Below are 19,240 nucleotides of genomic sequence, written 5' to 3' on the forward strand. Positions count from 1 at the left end.
AGAAGACCTGAAATATTTCAGTTAGTGTGCAATGAATCTAAAATATATGAATGTTAAATTTTCATCATGACATTATGGAAAATAATGAACTTCATCACAATATGCTAATATTTTGAGAAGGACCTGTATTTTTAAAATGCATTTTATTTAAACTCTTTTTATTCTTTCAGTTCCTACTATAAGTATTGTTTTTGTTTTTTGTTGCTATGCTTAGAGCTGCAAGAAGGATGTGGCTTCTACTTGCTTCCAAATCTACTTTTGTGATGTCACCAAGAAGGCAAAATGATGGGCTGATTGAAACTGTATATTCTAGGCATTTTGATGGGTCTTTACATACTTTTAGCCAGAAGCCGTAGACAGGCAGACAGTGCTAAAGAGCATGTCGTTAGTCATCAGGTAAATTTTCCATGCAATTTAGGCCTGTGGTGGCCAGTGAAAACCCCACTTGAAACATCCTTTTCCTGTTTTACTGTCTAAGGCTTGTCACTTGTTTATTTTCTTTCCTTGGTACCTCGAAGCATCACACTGTGTGGATTACTTTCTTTTGCAGGGCAATGAACCTTGCAGATTTCATGGGAAGACAGATGGAGCTAAATACAAGGCACTCCTAAAAGAAAAACTGGTAGGGGCAGCAAAGCTTTGAATCTGGAGTGATGGTTCACCTTCCATCAGAGGATGACCCTAAACACACAGCTAGAGCTACAAAGTCATGTTTTAGAAACCATACCAGACTGAGTAGTTTTAGCGAAACTAAAATGGGAGTGTTATGCTGGATTATGGTTACACTGTCTATTATAAATGAGCATGCAACACAAATTACATCATGTTTGTAGATAATGTTCAGCTCTTACTATAAGCCAGTGTAAGAGGTGTTGCTTATATAATGGAGCCATCAATCCCTTAGAGAGTGAGCCTACATGCAGTGGGTAAAAAAGGTAGGGGATGGTGACATCACTTCAACTCGATTCCAGTCTTCTGTCCACCACATGGAAAAAGAAGACAGGCCAGCCTGTGAGGGTTTCTTCTACATGTCTGCCTCCTGAGGAAGACACCAAGGAAAATAGGGTACAAACATTTAGACCTGTTTTTTCAGTCACTGTGCCTCATCAGCAAAAACACAAATATGACAAAACACAGTTTGTTGAATAACAGGCTAAAAGGCTCCATGGTGAGACGAATCCTAACATAAATACAGACACGTCTAAGACTAATATGGCAGTTCACTTTAAACATGCACACACAACCACAAGTAAACAACCAAATAAATGGTCTTTATTACCACTGAGTATGTCTTCAAAATTCTTGCTGAATAATTCTCACAAAATGTGATGGCATTGTGTTGACAAATTAAGACAAGTTAAGATATTACCAACTCATATGCCTGCAGAATTTATTTTCAGTTGTGTGAATGAATGTTGACTTGGTATAGTGTGTAGCCTGAATATAAGGACACTTTCATCTACTGACTTATCCTGGCCATATAACAGTGTACTACTTCTTTACTCTCACAGAATTGTTGAGAAGGTCACCAAAGCTTGTTTATCCAGTCCACTTGTATATGCAGATATGGAGAAGGCTTACAACCATATCCCTTGAAGTGTTTTGTATGTGGGAGTATGGCATAGTTGGATGACTTTTAAGTGCTTTCTAGGCACTTAAAAGCAACATGTTAGTGCTGACAATGTGGACACAGCAAGAGCTGTGTTCACATTGTCAGCACTAACTCTTCTTGTAAGTCCAGGTTGGACTCTGCCAAGATTGTCACTTGTCCCCCATCCTGTTTATGGTGTTCATGGACAGAGAATAAGAATTATCTGTAACTCATCATCAACATTCTATATGTATGTGATTATTTTTGAAAGATAAAATGCTTCACCAATAGAAGCAGCTTTGGTGAATACATGACGCGAATCTAAGAGGAGAAAAATGATCTGGACAGATTTGCACAGCACTTTAAGTCCGTGTTGGATTTGTTTCTACTGCTCTCAACGAAAAGCAGAAGAATCGCCAGACTGAGCAGTGAGAGTATTCGACCGGAGCATGATTCCAAACCCCCCTGATCTGAGGCCCCGCCCCCCCACACCAAAACAGGGCCAGAAGTTTGAAGCCGAAAAATAAAATCTGCAAGTGCGAAAAAAAACTAAAACTTTTTTTTCCAGTTTCACATGTTTTTGTTTTCAGTTGCAAAACCTTTTTCCAGTTTTAGAATTTTTTGGGGGAGGTTCAAAATAATTTATCAAGTTCAAATGTTTTTTTCTTTTGATCAAACTTTTATATTTTAGGTTCAAATCTTTTTTCTTTTGAACAACCTTTATGGACCCAATTTAGCTTCATATTACTGCCACCAACTGGACCTTCTGTGAGAATGTTCGAAGAGGGCAGACCATTATAAAATTAACAAGTTAGTGTTCGTGTAACAAAGACTGTTTGGAAAGTAAATATTAATAATAATAATAATTAATGCAAAGCTGAAGTGTTACATTTAGTTGGAGTAAATCAAAATGAAATAATTTTGGCTTAAAGGAGGGCTTGAATCCCTTTTTTCAGTGTATTGCTTGCCTTCTTTGTTACCTTCTTTGTTGTCAGTCTGTAAAAGTATGGAATGTGAAAGTGGAAAGTTTGTAGGAGGCCTATTGAAAAAAATCTAGCGTGAATTTGCATGACCTTGTTTTATTGAGAGGCATTCCCAAACTTAACTTTACGCCCTGGCAGATCCCTTGAACAGTGCAGCCAGTGATCAAGCTCTGGATGAGAGAAAGTCCTGTTGCTTTACCAATCAAGTAATCAGTGCTGTTAAATGCTAGTCACCACATTCCCACCACATCATTATATATATATATGTATATATACACATATATATATATATATATACATTCATATATATACATATATATATATATATATATATATATATATATATATATATATATATATATATGAATGTATATACATATATATATATATACATATATATGAATGTATATATATATATGTATATATATATATATATATATATATATATATATATATATATATATATATATATATATATATATATATATATATATATATATATGAATGTATATACATATATATATATACATATATATGAATGTATATATATATATGTATATATATATATATATATATATATATATATATATATATATATATATATACTAGAATAAATACGTCTTGCCTGGATAATCTAGGACTATTTTAACAATTATTTCGGTTAAAAATGTGACACTGCTAACCCACATGATGGAGGACACACATCTCTCTGCACTCATATGTGCAAATGGAAGCATTTACATTTTATTGCCTGCTTAGTTTGACAGCTCGGTAATTTCAGTGGCCTAAGAAAATAACTGACCAATTGCTGATAATTGTTGAGAAATGGCAGCCATGTTGGGTGAGGGGTTAAAGGTTGCTTGCGACGGGCTGCTAGCCAGCTGTGTGCAGGTCAAGAAGGATTAGGTTTGAGGAACAGTCACCAGTAGTAGCATTTGTCAGAAGGCAGTTTTTTTTTAAACCAGGTCAGATAAGGATTTGAGGGGTTGTTTTAGGATGGTGGTCTTGTGAACTTAAAAAGTTGCATTTTTGACAAATTATTTCTCATACTGGGCATTTATGTAGCCGCCTGATTATTTATTTTGGTGTCTTTGTCTTTAACACCCAGTGGTGCTTCAGCTAATCAAAAATGTAAATATAAGAGGCTGCTTAGCTCTTTCATGCTTACAGTATGTTGAGCAGAGTCAATGTATATGACAGTTAATGTAGCTTTAAATGTGTTTCCGAATATAAATATCTTGCTCTAATCAATCGTTACTCAGTAAGGAATACATTACTGCGAACTGACTATAACAAGTCATTACTTTAACCTTTAACTAAATGCGTCCACTTCTTTATGAACCATTGGTCCTACCAATGATGTTCTTGGGCCCCGAAATTTAGATACCTATGCTTAGAGGTTATAGTTTATTTGTGTTAAATGCAAAGAAAACTACTATCTTATCTAGATTATGCTACATGGAAAGTCATTACAGCCCAAATGCCCCAAGGCATTGTTTACTGCTCCTTTAAAAACAACTACAAGGTTGAAAAATGGTATTTACAGTCAAGTCAAAGCATTAGTAAACATTTTAAAAAAAAGAAGAAATGAAGAAAAAATACAAATACATTAAATCCAGGGGAATATACATAACATATCTGAAAGTCTCATTTTCAATTGAAATCAGAAGCTAACTACCTTTTTGCTTTAATTTGGACCATGATAAATCTAAGACAATAAGGCTTTTTTATTCTTCTTTTTTCTGTAATAAATCTGTGGCACTATGGCATATCTGCTGTTCTGTTTCTGTGACATTAAAGATACTGTATACTGCTTTAGACATACTGCAGGCTGGGCAATCTCAACTACTGTTTGACGCATGAGCATAGACAGTAGTGAGACGCCTACCTCTTGTGACTCAAAGTCGCACACATCTTACTTACCAGGTAAAGCACTAACAACAAAGCACTCAACTGGGGGTTTGTGTCTCACCACCTGGCTGATGTTTCTCTCCCTGGCTGACCTCAGAGTAAGACATAGTCCAGCCACTCTCCAGAAGCTGGGTTCCTAAGCTCAGGCTGTGTATGGAGGTGAGTCCAACTACACTGCCTGGCCAAAAAAGAAGTCGCCACCAAAGAAAAAAAAGTTACTTTAATATTTCTGTCATAATGTTAACTGCCGACCTGACCCACATGCAGAGAACAACCAGAGACATATGAGATTAAACAAATGATCCTGGGAATGGGAAACAAGACTGGAAACATCTGGCTGCGGGAGAAGAGCAGAGTTACAAACTGGACCTCAGAAAACGCAGGGTTATTTTTCCAGTAAAGTTTTCCTACCTCGACACCGGACATGGCGGCGGTTCTCCTCGAGGTCTCCAGAATAGATTAAAATATCGTTCAAATATACAAAAAAATTGAGGAAGTCTCTTAGCACGTCATTGACCAGGGCCTGAAACACCGCTGGTGCATTGCACAGTCCAAAAGGCATAACTAGATACTCAAAGTGGCCGAGGGGAGTCTTAAACACCGTCTTCCACTCGTCCCCCTGGCGGATCCTGACGAGTTGGTAGGCCTTTTTGAGGTCCAGCGGCAAAGGGTACTTGTTCTTAACAGTGATAGCGTTCAGACCCCTGTAATCTATACAGGGGCATAAAGTGCCATCCTTCTTACCAACAAAGAAAAAACCCGCAACCAGGGGTGAGGATGATGGGCGGATTATACCAGTCGCAAGGGACTCCGCTATATAGTTTTCCATAACCCATCTTGCAGGACCAGAGATCTTATATAGACGGCTAGAAGGCAGGGGAGCACCAGGAAGAAGATCTATTGCACAATCATAGGGCCAGTGGAGGGGCAATGACAGGGCTCGTGATTTATTGAACACTGGTCTGAGATCATGATACTCGGGAGGGCCAAGTCCGGAGTCTCCTCCTCGTTACAAATAACGGGAGCAGAACTGGGGCAGATGGCAAATTGTAAGCACGATTGCAGGGAGCTCTCAGACCAGGCCTCCACCCGGCATTCAGCCCAATTAATATGGGGGTTATGGAGCCACAACCAGGGAAACCCGAGAACCAACGAGCTTTGAGCTTTAGGGAAGACTGAAAAAGAACTTCTCTCCCTATGATTACCTGAGACCACTAACTCCAGAGGCAGAGTGCGATGAGTTATCTGATGTAATGACAGCCCATCTAAAGCTAGAACCTGGCGTGGATGAGAGAGAGGCTCAGTCTCAATACCCTCTTCTTCTACAAGTTTCTGATCTATTAAGTTTAATTCACAACCCGAGTCAACTAACGCAGGACGTGACCTGGAGCTAATGTTTCTAAACATCACTGCAGGGAGAGTAAATCTAGGGGCTTCTAGGCTAGCAGGCTGGTCCGTTGGCCGCCCCTTTAAGACCGACAGACCTCACCTTTTGGCCGAATGGGACAAGAAGAAATGAAATGATCTGAGGCTCCACAGTAAAAGCACTGGTCAGTCTCCCACCGCCGCCTCTGCTTACCGGACGTCTAGCCCTTCCCACCTGCACGGGCTCGGGCTTGGCGGGAGCACACAGCTGAGGCTGCTGACCAGGTGACATAGAGTGAGCCGCTAGCGGGGGTCTACCAGCAGCTCTTTCAAAGCAGGCTCTCCTTCTCTCTCTGAGATGGGAATCAAGGCGGACTGCTAGGTCAATATAATCATCTAATTCTTTTGGCTCCTCCACTAGGGCTAACTCGTCTTTTAATACCTCGTCCAAAGACTGAAAAAATCCTGCCTTTAATGCGCTGGTGTTCAAGCCAAAAGCTGCAGCTAAAGTGCGGAAATCTATAGAAAACTCAGCCACTGAGCGATTACGCTGTTTTAATGTCCAGAACCTGCAAGCAAGACTGGTCTGATCAAAACCTAACTCAAATGTTCTTCTAAACTCTGACTCAAAGTCTGCATATGATATCTGGAAACTGTTTGTGGAAGAAAACCTCGCCTCTGCCCACTGGAGTGCCCTCCCAGTTAATAAGTCTAGATTATAAGAGATCTTTCCCTCATCATGAGGAAAAGAATGGGGCGACCTATTAAAAACTAAAGAGCACTGAAGCAGAAAACCGCGACAACCTCCCACCTCCCCCGAATATCTTTCAGGATTGGGGGAGGTTACCTCGCAGAAGTGCTGGTGTTGCTGAGGTGGAGGGTAAGGGCTGCGCCCCCTACCTTAGTGGAGGGCTCTGGTGCTGAGGTGGTCTGGTTACAAGCCTGCTGGAGGAGCAAAGCCAGCTGCTCTACCTGCTGACTAGTCTGCCGCTGCTGATCCAGAATCTCCCGGAGGGTAGAATCATGTGAATGGATCTGCTGGCTGTGCTCGACTAGGGTCCTCTGGAGGTTCTCCGCGGGGTCCGGCTGGCCTGAGTGTTCTGTCATAATGTCAACTGCCGACCTGACCCACATGCAGAGAACAACCAGAAACAGATGAGATTAGTGAATGTTTATTTAAACAAATGATCATGGGAACGGGAAACAAGTCTGGAACCATCTGGCTGCGGGAGAAGAGCAGAGTTACAAACTGGACCTCAGAAAACGCACCAGAACTGATTGTGCAGCTTACAGGTAAGCGCAGGGAAACCCGCCAGGGGGAATGGTCATAGATCCAGTGGTGTAAGAGAGAGTGGCTCGCCTTGACCGCCGTGTTTGTTGAGACAAGGCCAACAGAAGGTGCTGGGAGGGCGGACAGGATTCGCTTCGCTGGTGGCTCACAGAAGAGTCAGCCTGAAGGTACAATTCGGGACTCAATTCAGACCAATTCTTTAAATCTATGGTCAACTCTGTCGGATCAAGAGGTAAGGCATCTGGAAGTGTCAGGTCAGGCAAAATCAGTGCAAGTTTACAGAAAATTTCAGAAATAACTTTCAAACTATGAGAATAGATTTCAGGGGAGGCCAGTAGCTCTACCGCAAGGGCAAAGCGCTCAGGCAACGAAGTGCAGGTACGGCCTCTTCATATACTGCCCAAATGATAAGCCTGATGAGCTGCAACTGTTGGAATAATTGAATATAGATTTATCTTATGTATTTTCCTTTTCTTTAACTTGACTATTTGATCTTTATAACCTTTCATGATGTATGTGTGAGTAAGGATGTGATGAGTTTGTCTGCAGGTAAGGATCAAAGGAGGAGCTGGAGAGGAAGCAGTCACACATGAGGGTGTCATAAAGATGAAGGCTGATTGTGCTGAACAGACAACACACTGATCTTAAGATGGGGGGAAACTGTGGAAGTGTGTTGTTACAAGATAATGGTGTTTATGACCTGTATACGATGCGCCTGTTTTTCCCATCCTTAGAGAGCGACATTCATTGTAAATAGGGAACCCCTAAAGATAATAAAAAGAGAGGTGCGGACAGATGGTTTTCAGAGCGGTAGGAGATTTGTAACTGAAAGCACATCCCTGTCCGTTTTCCTCGCAGCGAGTGAAATAACTAATTCTCTGTCTTTCTCTTCTTTTTGTGATGTTATAAGTATTTTAGGTTGTTTAAACCTGACAGCAACTGTTCCTTCCCCAGCACCTCCAGGCAACGGCACATGGCGATAAAATGGTTAGCTGCAGGCAGACACACAAAGGATTCTGACAATTTCGTGGGACTGCCTTTAGCTTTGATTCTCCATTCGTTGTGGAATTGTTTCAATAAGCTTCTGCAATGTCATAAGATTTATTTCCACCCAGTGTTGCATTAATTTTTCACCAAGATCTTGCATTGATGATGGTAGAATCTGAGTGCTGTGCAAAGCCTTCTCCAGCACATCCCAAATATTCTCAATAGGGTTAAGGTCTGGACTCTGTGGTGGCCAATCCATGTATGAGAATGATGTCTAATGCTCCCTGAACAACTCTTCCGCAATTCGAGCCCGATGAATCCTGGCATTGTCATCTTGGAATATGCCCGTGCCATCAGGGAAGAAAAAAATCCATTGATGGAATAAACTGGTCATTCAGTATATTCAGGTAGTCAGCTGATCTCAGTCTTTGAACAAATACTGTTGCTGAACCCAGACCCGACCAACTGCAGCAACCCCAGATCATAGCACTGCCCCCACAGGCTTGTACAGTAGGCACTAGGCATGATTGTTGCATCACTTCACCTGCCTCTCTTCTTACCCTGATGCGCCCATCATTCTGGAACAGGGTAAATCTGGACTCATCAAACCATATGACCTTCTTCCATTGCTTCAGAGTCCAATCTTTATGCTCCCTAGCAAATTGAAGCCTTCATTCCGGTTAGCCTCACTGATTAGTGGTCCCAATCCCTTGAGTTCCCTTCTCATTGTGCGTGTGAAAATGCTCTTACTTTCACTATTAAACATAGCCCGGAGTTCTACTATTGTTTCTCTTTGATTTGATTTCACCAAACGTTTAAGTGATCGGCGATCACAATCATTCAGGATTTTTTTCTGGCCACATTTCTTCCTCAAAGACGATGGGTCCCTACTATCCTTCCAGGTTTTAATAAGGCGTTGGACAGTTCTTATCCCAATTTTGGTAGTTTCTGCAATCTCCTTAGATGTTTTATCTGCTTGATGCATGCCAATGATTTGACCCTTCTGAAACAGACCGACATCTTTTCCACGACCATGGGATGTGTCTTTTGACATGGTTGTTTAAGAAATAAGAAGCAACTCATTGCACCAGTTGGGGTTAAATATCTTGTTGCCAGCTGAAACATAATCACCCTTGCAGTAATTGGCCAATGGGAGCACCTATTTGCTTAGTTAAATCCAGGTGGTGACATTTTTTTTGGCCAGGCAATATATATATAACTAATACTGCTCAGTCTTGTATGGCAGCTCAGTTCCCTTACCAGCCAGTGAATTGATGTTTGGAATTGTCATAGCTCAGCACCTCATCCTTGCCTGCGACTTGACTTTCATAACACCTAACTTTGATGTCCCTCCCTGCAGGTGTTTGAGGTGGCTTCCTATTGGTTATTCAAGCTTGCCCTAGCCCAGCCCCAGGAGCTGAGGGTTGACCACCTGGCACTTACCCAGGGTGCCCCTGTCTGTTTCATCAGATGGAGTTTCATGTTTGTTTGTTTTTTGGGCTACGATCCATCACAGCCTTGAATCACTCTTTTTCTGACCCTTTCCCTAACACCAATTTCCCATGGGAGAAACTACCATGAGCCAAATCCCTGCACAACATAGCCACCAGGATTGTAGATTTACTCAAACCCCTCAATGATTTTAATGTGGTGATTATACCCTACTCAATAATCAATGGAAAATGTTTATTGTCATTAAGCAATCAAACGCTTAGAATTGCTGATCAGCCTTTTGCATTCTTTGACTGGTATTTTGATTGTTTATTTTTTGTGATAGGCTCTGAGTCATTGAGGAAGGAAGACCTCCTCACCCTAATATTTAGCTTCTACAGATTATCTATCTGATTAAATTTGATAGAGTGGATAGGCCACTCCAAAATGATCTCATATTCTATAGGTGATAAAGTTGATAAAAGACCATTTTCTCTGGCTGACAACACAGTTGATTGTTCATATTGTCAGACCAACTGTGGATTAATTATGCCTCATGTTCTGGTACTCGTCAATGTCTCAGCTAGTTTCTACATAAACAGTTGGAAATTCAAAATATTAATGTGACAACGAACCTCTGGAAAAAAAACCTTCAACCCTTACTGTATAAATTGTGGCCACTTCTAAAAGTATCTGGTTATGAGACCAATCCAGCGCCAAGCAACACTGTAATTAGTGTCTTCACCAATGCAGAGGCAGAGACCAGTATGAATAGAATTTTAATATCTCTTATAAGCCCTGCATGGTTGAGCAGGACTGGAGGAAGGGTGTAAACAACTAAGTAGGAAGTCCTCCCACCTTGCCTCAGCATTTCAAGAGATTCCCACAGTGAAATGTAAGCCTTCTATCATTTTTGTGGATCTGCTTTACATAAAATAGCACAACATGCAAATTCTATCTGTTGCTTTATGAGTGTCAGTCAACTCTGACCGCGCAGTCTGTGAGGCAAGGCCCACAATGAGCTACAGAGTGTAATCAGGGCTTTGATTTTCCTCTGACAGCGGAGCATAATCACAGACTGCAGCACCACAGTGCGGTCGCCTTTCCATCTTCTGCTGATGGCATTTTGACAGCTAAATGCTACATTCCCTTAGAGTCTTTCTGATTGGCTGGCTTGGTGTGGTTAAACTGCTTAATTCCAGATCATGTCTGGGCGGTTGGTCTCTCCCTCTGCCATGGGCTTGGCATTAGGAACAAGCAAACATGACGATACAGCTTTAAAGTATGAGCTGTGATGCTTTTCATTACAAAATGTCCAACTTTCCTTGCCGAACCAGACTTCTTATATATTCCAATATGACGATTATGCTCCTGAAAAATAATCCCTGCATAATGTTAGAGAAGTTTAAAATAATTAGTCTCTAATACTTTCAAACTAAAATAGATGTGGGAAGACCTCTAATGTAACAGAGGGTAAGTAGAAAACTACACAACTGATGAGTGTGGTATTTGAAATCACTATCCACCTTATTCCTGGTGGTGCTGCTGGAGGTTTGATTATCTTAGCAACTACTTGTATGGCAGCTGCAACAAATGGGTTTGTTAAGGTATGTACTGTAGTAAGCCATGTTTTCGAAGCAGCTGGTTAGCATGAGTCTGTTTCTGCAGGAGCCTGTAGACGTTGGAGTGCAAATACTCCAAAGAAATCTTTTGGGAGAGGTTGATTAGACTGCGATTAAATGTCTTATCATTTTCGAATGAATATATTTTCAAGCGTTACCCTTTTTTTTGCCACAAAAACATGTATATCAATAATAGCCTCAACAGAGCTCATATAATACAAGGGAACACTCTTAGTTCTGAACAAATACTTTGTGCTGTACTTTGTTTTTTGGCCAATGACAGCTTTTTGTATAACAAACGTGATGCAGAATATCTTTCAAAAGCAACTGTATCTCATGCTGTCAGGAATATTACTGATGCACAGTTACTGCACCGTTTTGGGGTGTTCCTTAGTCACAGGCCCACAAGACTAATAAAAGAAGAATTTGACACAATTGCAGGTATAAGTGAAAGCAATATATATATGGATAAATATACATATAAAACTATATATACATTCATGTTCAATAAATTAGAATATTACTGAAAGGTAATTTATTTCACTAACTCAATTCACTAAGTGAAACCCATTATATAGGCTATTTACACACTGGCTGTATTTCTGTTAATAATGATGATTTCTTCCTTACAGCTAATAAAGACAAGGCATTTAAGATTAAAACATTACCTTGGACCAAAAAAAGAAAAAAAATTTAATGCAGAAATGTGGTCTTAATTAAAAGTATGTTTAATACCTGATTAAAGGTTGTTATTTTAGAAAGTCACTTAAAACTGGACCTGACCTGATTTAACTTGATTGTTATATTTCATCTTGATTTGCTGCCGCGTCCTTATTGTGTCTAATGGGTTGCACCTAAACACGCATTTATTGCACACACACACTTTATTATTATTTTTTTGGACATAATAAGTGTAGCACTGAGGATTTAACTTTAATCCTCTGCCAAATCATGCTCATGTATTGAGTTGATCTCTGCCACGCTAACTCTTGTTTTTTTGCAGCATCATTATTCCTTTTCTTCTTAAATATGTGCTAGTATTTTACTGCAGTATTCCGTCATTAATATTCCTAATTCCATTGGTGAGAAATACGAACTTCAAGGCTTCTTAATATTAAGAGGTGAGTAACTCAAGTGCTATCCCGTGTTCTGAGACCAAAACCTCTAGGTATTACAGAGTGGAGAAGGTCTATTCAGGGTATGTGCTGTCTACTCAGAGGTTTAATAAACTGTGCTGTCAACCAGAGAAGGTAGTCTTTCATCAACTTCGTCACCTGTAACAACACTTGTTCTATATGGCAAGCCAACGGTTAAAAAATCAACCATATATTAACGCATTGTCCTAATCTGTAAATACTGGGATGCGGCATTTTTTACACGTAAAAGCATTGTTAATCTCAACTCACGATGACGTAAATAACACACGATCGTGTAAAAAACGCAAGGTAAATAACATGTGGTGTCTTATTGATGCTCAGCTACTAGATTTGAGGTTTTAGGGTTCGTTCGTTCGTCGTCTTCCGCTTATCCAGGACCGGGTCGCGGGGGCAGCGGGCTCAGCAGAGACGCCCAGACGTCCCTCTCTCCAGACACCTCCTCCAGCTCCTCCAGGGGGAGCCCAAGGCGTTCCCAGGCCAGCCGAGAGACATAGTCCCTCCAGCGTGTCCTGGGCCGTCCCCTGGGCCTCCTCCCGGTGGGACGTGCCTGGAACACCTCCCGAGGAAGGCGTCCAGGAGGCATCCGGTATAGATGCCCGAGCCACCTCAACTGGCTCCTCTCAATGTGGAGGAGCAGCGGCTCTACTCCGAGCTCCTCCCGGATGGCCGAGCTCCTCACCCTATCTCTAAGGGAGTGCCCGGCCACCCTACGGAGGAAGCTCATTTCAGCCGCTTGTATCCGTGATCTCGTTCTTTCGGTCATGACCCAAAGTTCATGGCCATAGGTGAGGGTAGGAACGTAGACCGACCAGTAAATTAAGAGCTTTGCTTTTCGGCTCAGCTCTCTCTTCACCACAATGGACCGGCATAGCGCCCCCATTACTGTGGCAGCTGCACCGATCCGTCTGTCGATCTCCCGCTCCATTCTTCCCTCACTCGTGAACAAGACCCCGAGATACTTAAACTCCTCCACTTGAGGCAGGAACTCCCCTCCAACCTGAAGAGGACAAGCCACCCTTTTCCGGTCGAGTACCATGGCCTCGGACTTGGAGGAGCTGATCCTCATCCCAGCCGCTTCACACTCGGCTGTGAACCGCCACAGCGCATGCTGTAGGTCTTGGCTAGAGGGGGCCAGCAGGACCACGTCATCCGCAAAAAGAAGAGACGAAATCCAGTGGTCCCCAAACCAGACCCCCTCCGGCCCTTGGCTGCGTCTAGAAATCCTGTCCATAAAAGTTATGAACAGGACCGGCGACAAAGGGCAGCCCTGCCGGAGTCCAACATGCACTGGGAACAGGTCCGACTTAGTGCCGGCAATGCGGACCAAACTCCTGCTCCGCTCGTACAGGGACCGGATGGCCCCTAATAAAGGGCCCCCGATTCCATACTCCTGGAGCACCCCCCACAGGGCATCACGAGGGACACAGTCGAATGCCTTCTCCAGGTCCACAAAACACATGTGAACCGGTTGGGCAAACTCCCATGAACCCTCGAGCACCCTGTAGAGGGTATAGAGCTGGTCCTGTGTTCCACGGCTGGGACGAAAACCACACTGTTCCTCCTGAAGCCGAGGTTCGACTATCGGTCGGACTCTCCTCTCCAATACCCTGGCGTAGGCCTTACCAGGGAGGCTGAGGAGTGTGATCCCCCTGTAGTTGGAACACACCCTCCGGTCCCCCTTCTTATAAAGGGGGACCACCACCCCAGTCTGCCAGTCCAGAGGCACTGTCCCTGACCGGCACGCAATGTTGAAGAGGCGTGTCAACCATGACAGCCCTACAACATCCAGACACTTGAGGTACTCAGGGCGGATCTCATCCACCCCCGAAGCCTTGCCACCGCGGAGCTTTTTAACCACCTCGGTGACTTCAGCCTGGGTGATGAAAGAGTCCAACCCCGAGTCCCCAGCCTCTGTTTCCACCACGGAATGCGTGATGGCAGGATTGAGGAGATCCTCGAAGTACTCCTTCCACCGCCCGATAATGTCCTCAGTCGAGGTCAGCAGTCTCCCGCCCCCACTATAAACAGTGTTGGCAAAGCACTGCTTCCCCCTCCTGAGGCGTGGACGGTTTGCCAGAATCGCTTTGAGGCCAACCGGTAGTCCTTCTCCATGGCCTCACCGAACTCTTCCCAGGCCCGAGTTTTTGCCTCTGCCACAGCCCGGCCCGCAGCACGCTTGGCCTCACGGTACCCGTCAGCCGCCTCAGGAGTCCCACAAGCCAACCACAGCCGATAGGACTCCTTCTTCAGCTTAACAGCATCCCTTACTGCCGGTGTCCACCACCGGGTTCTGGGATTGCCGCCACGACAGGCACCGCTGACCTTACGGCCGCAGCTATGTGCAGCAGCATCGACAATAGATGCAGAGAACATGGTCCACTCGGACTCTATGTCTCCAACATCCCCCGGGATCTGGTCGAAGCTCTCCCGGAGGTGGGAGTTGAATACATCCCTGGCCGAGGGCTCCGCCAGGCGTTCCCAGCAGACCCTCACTATGCGCTTGGGCCTGCCGAGTCTGTCCGGCTTTCTCCTCCTCCAGCGGATCCAACTCACCACCAGGTGATGATCAGTGGACAGCTCAGCCCCTCTCTTCACCCGAGTGTCCAAAACATGCGGCCGAAGGTCTGATGATACGACAACAAAGTCGATCATCGACCTCCTGCCTAGGGTGTCCTGGTGCCAAGTGCACTGATGGACACCCTTATGTTTGAACATGGTGTTCGTTATGGACAATCCGTGACTAGCACAGAAGTCCAGTAACAAAACACCACTCGGATTCAGATCGGGGAGGCCATTCCTCCCAATCACGCCTCTCCAGGTGTCACTGTCGTTCCCCACGTGGGCGTTGAAGTCCCCCAGCAGAATAATGGAGTCCCCGGGAGGGGCACTATCCAGCACCCCCGACAGGGACGCCAAGAAGGCAGGGTACTCTGCACTACCACTCAGCCCGTAGGCTGAAATGATAGTCAGAGACCTCTCCCCAACCCGAAGGCGCAGGGATACAACCCTCTCATCCACTGGGGTAAACCCCAACACGAGACGGCTGAGCTGGGGGGCAACAAGCAAACCCACACCAGCCCGCCGCCTCTCCCCGTGGGCCACTCCAGAGTAGAAGAGAGTCCAACCCCTCTCAAGGAGATGGGTTCCAGAGCCCACGCTGTGCGTGGAGGCGAGCCCGACTATTTCTAGTCGATATCTCTCGACCTCCCGCACAAGCTCAGGCTCCTTCCCCCCCAGCGAGGTGACATTCCACGTCCCTAGAGCCAGCCTAAGCATCCGGGGATTGGGCCGCTGAGGTCTCCACCTTCGTCCACCACCCAATCCTCTTTGCACCGGTTTTAGGGTGTTTTACCCAATACACTGCAAGGGCAGACACAACCAGAAGATCTTAATGATAAAATATGCATAAAACAGCACCACATTATTTTTTACACAATTGTGTGTTATTTACGTCACTGCGCATTGAGATTCACAACGCATTTACAGATTTGTGCGTGAAAAAACGGTGCATCCTGTTTTTTATGAATTAGAACAATGTGTTAATATTTGGATGAGTTTTGATCGTTTTGGCTTGCCAGAGTTCTTCTGTGACAATGGCATCCTGGTGTACAAAGGGATACAGCCATTACCACTCTATGTAATCCTGCAGAATAGAGTCTCAGATGGGCCCAGATATTTATTTCTCATTTTCAGAGCATCCAGGATAATCCTTGCATGTCCAGAAAACATTCCAGCACAATAAAAACTACGAAATAAACATAAATGGATGCTCTATCAGTGTTTGGTAAACAAGGTTCTAACCATAACTGAATGCATTAACTGTAATGCCCCCCAAGTCAATGATCAGGCCAGGTGATGCTTTACGGTTTCTTCAATAAGCAGATTCAAGTACCAGGTATGGGTTTTATGGTTCTACAAAACAGAATACACAAATAAAACATTTGTGTATAATTTATTCACAACTTCCGATATAAGTAGATTACATAAAATATTACAACCACAAGCTGTCTTGTAAGCCTAACTAATTGGCCTAAAGGCCTCTATTTGTAGCCTGAACTATATTTGGTAACAAAGGAAATATACTGTTTTCTCATTATTCCAGTCCTGTGTTTCAATTACTTATGATGTGGAGATCAAGTTCATTCTAATATCTTTCAAGTAAAAAGAGCTAACAGATATCCAGAATATTCAGAGCAACAAACCTAATTAACAAATTATCCTTATAAAACAGTTTACACACCTCACCAGTCTTAACGACGCACACTCTCAAAGACACTACATAAACTGCTTCTAAACGCTAATGATTCTCACTGTTAACTTAAACACCATTTGTTTACGTCTGTTCTTAACATTACTCAAAAACCGGCCACGCCCTAGTGGCGATCTCGAAATCTGCATCACAGTCCTGCCTTCAGTCATAAAATGCTAAATAAAGGCGAATAAACCAGATTCCAAACACTTTTTATAGAATAACATGCAAAGTTCCTCAGACGTAAACGAACAATATAAATCTATAACATGACATACCTCACTTCACTAGCCAAGGGTGCTAAACATCTGCAAACATGTAAACAGTGGGTCTCTCACAGGTGGAATGCAGCTTGCTGGTGTCAGCATGAGCACTAAAATACCACATGGATGCAAGGTGTAAATATACATATAGACAGTTTGCATCCGTTTCAAAGCGAACATATTAGATAACATAACTGACAAACAACATCGGACTTCCAGATTAAAGACTAAATAAATTACTTCAACTCAACAGCTGCATCAGAACCTGCTGCAACCCTCTGCATGATGAGTTCTCCCTTATACAGATTACCGAGCTCACCCTCCTCAACGTGTTATACATGTTATTCGGCCGACAGCTTAGGCGCCGATAATTTAAAGAGACAGAGCAGTGGTTCATTATACTACAAGTAGAAATTGAAGTTGCAAGCAGCATTGTAGGCCCTTGCAGCTCAGCGCCGCTCGGCCTGTGTAGCGACCACAGGAGCCTGGCATCGCCGCCTGCATGACCGAAGTACGACCTTCCTGATGTAAGCTCCACTCACTTGGTTGTTAGTGGGCGGGGCTAAAATGATGTAATATATTGACTGTACCAATATGTTCAGCATTTGTCCTTGATGATGCATACCAAGTTTGAAGTGAATTCGATGATGTATAAGGAAGAGAAAGCAATTGGAGCTTCCTAGGGGGCGCCATTGATCCAAGTTCCAAGGTAATCCTTTAGAGTTGTTTGGGGGATGACAAAGATCAACCATATTCGGTTTGGAGTAAATCAAACCTTCCCAATGGAAGCTGCACTCACTTGTTTGATAGTGGGCAGGGCTAAAGTGATGTCATCAATTTGCTGTGCCAACATGTTCAGCATTGACCCATGATGTTTATATTACAATTGAAGTGGATCAGATGATGTATTAGGGAGATAAAGCACTTGAAGTGTCCTAGGGGGCGCCATTGATCCAAATTCCAATGTAATCTAATAAAGCTGTTTTGGGGCTGACAACGATCAGCCATATTCAGTTGGAGTAAATCGGACCATGCATGTGTAATGTAGAACCAAACGTATGGCCATGGTGTGACACCAGACTTTGTGGCGACACCCTCCCTCCAAACAAGTCAGTACTGGATTCTATCTTCAACCTTCATGTTGGGACAGTTTCACATTGATTAGGTGAAGGGAACCAAACATGGAACATCAGAAGGAAAACATGACACTTCCCGTTCTCAGGATGTGGGGCTTCAATGATGTCAGTATCTGATCAGTAAATATTGTTTTGGGCCAGAGGCAGATAAATCTCAGAAGGTTTCATGTCTCTGTTACTTTCCTCTGTGTTTCATGGTGAGAAGTCAGATTTTCAGGCTTGGCCACGCCGACATACTTTCATGTAGCAAAAAGCGTTTGATAACTTTTGATTCCCAATGCCTTACGTTTCTAAGTTGAAAGCTGTAGGAGGAGTTCGCTCAGATTCAACGTGTGTAAACAAGAGAAAATGGCGGTTTTTGATCAGAAATATTTAGATAAAGGGTCCAAGAGACTTTTTTGTAGGTCCTAATAAGTTACATATGTGTACCAAATGTCATAAACCTTGGACAAAGCATGCCTTGGGGCTGGTTGTTTTAGTGCTTCTAGAGGGCGCTGTGGAGCAATTAGGCCATGGCCACTAATTATGTCACTGGATATCTTTAGGGGGCTGGACTAATATCAATCCTAGGGATTTTGGTGCCAATCGGGAGAAAAATGTGGAAATCAGAGGCAAACATAAAGCCATGGCGTGACGTTGGACTTTGCCACGGCCACACCCTCCAGGCAATCCTCTTAGTACTGGAAACCAACTTAGACCATCTTGTTATCTGTCACTGGGGACTGAAGTTGGTCAAATATGGACCTTCCACAGTAAAACATTACATTTCTGTTCTCAGGGGGCGGGGCTTCAATTATGTCAGCATTTAACCAATAAATGTGGTCCCGGGGCTGAAGTGGATCAATACCAGAAGATTTGGTGTCTCTGTGACTTTCTTTGTTGGAGCTATTACAGTTTCATGTTTTTTGGCGAGACATCAAACTTTGAGGTTTGGCTCTGCCCCTTCAGCATGCTCCAAAATTCTAAATTTTGATAACTTTAGATCCCCCATTCCTTCTGAGCAAACTGACCAAATTTCAAACCGACCAATCAAAATCTCTAATAGGAGTTCGATCAAATATACAGGCTACAAACGGCAAAATTGGGGTCCAAATCGCAAATTTAATCCAAGATGGTTGACTTCCTGTTTATTGTAGAACATGCTTGCAAGAGAGTTTTAGGTAGGGCTTGGGAGTTCAACAAATGTACCAAATTTCTGTACGATAATGTAAGGTCAACGTAGAGGCTGTTTTTGAAAATTTCCAAGCGGCGATG

Source organism: Girardinichthys multiradiatus, chromosome 10, assembly GCF_021462225.1.
Source record: "Girardinichthys multiradiatus isolate DD_20200921_A chromosome 10, DD_fGirMul_XY1, whole genome shotgun sequence".
Classification (NCBI taxonomy): domain Eukaryota; kingdom Metazoa; phylum Chordata; class Actinopteri; order Cyprinodontiformes; family Goodeidae; genus Girardinichthys; species Girardinichthys multiradiatus.